This window comes from Aplysia californica, unplaced genomic scaffold (assembly GCF_000002075.1).
Source record: "Aplysia californica isolate F4 #8 unplaced genomic scaffold, AplCal3.0 scaffold00151, whole genome shotgun sequence".
Lineage (NCBI taxonomy): Eukaryota > Metazoa > Mollusca > Gastropoda > Aplysiida > Aplysiidae > Aplysia > Aplysia californica.
The window spans coordinates 141,047-141,435 of NW_004797421.1; positions in this window are offsets into that span (position 1 = coordinate 141,047).

Consider the following 389-nt stretch of genomic DNA (forward strand, 5'->3'; position numbering starts at 1 on the left):
TGTGTGTGTGTGTGTGTGTGTTGACGAGTGCGTGCGGGTGTATTTACCATGTCGCAGCAGATTTTTCTTTGTGGAGACCAATAAAATCATTTCTTATCTATCTCATCTTAAGAAAACTTCACCCGTGAGAATCGTCTTTTATGTTTTCCAAGCGAAGAGCCGAACCATTACACAAATAGACCAGTGCTGTGATTCATATAACCATATTCTTGTGCTTTAAAACTTCCTTTTTTCGGGGGTGGGTGGGTTTAGAGGCGTTGTAGCGCTGAGCTGACAAAAATTAAAAGTCACAATCTTTTTTACTGACTTGCAGTAATGTCAGAAGCAGAGGGTGGTTGATGGGGCGCTCCACACTGGCCTCCCTCTTTATTTCCTTTTGTGTTCTATCA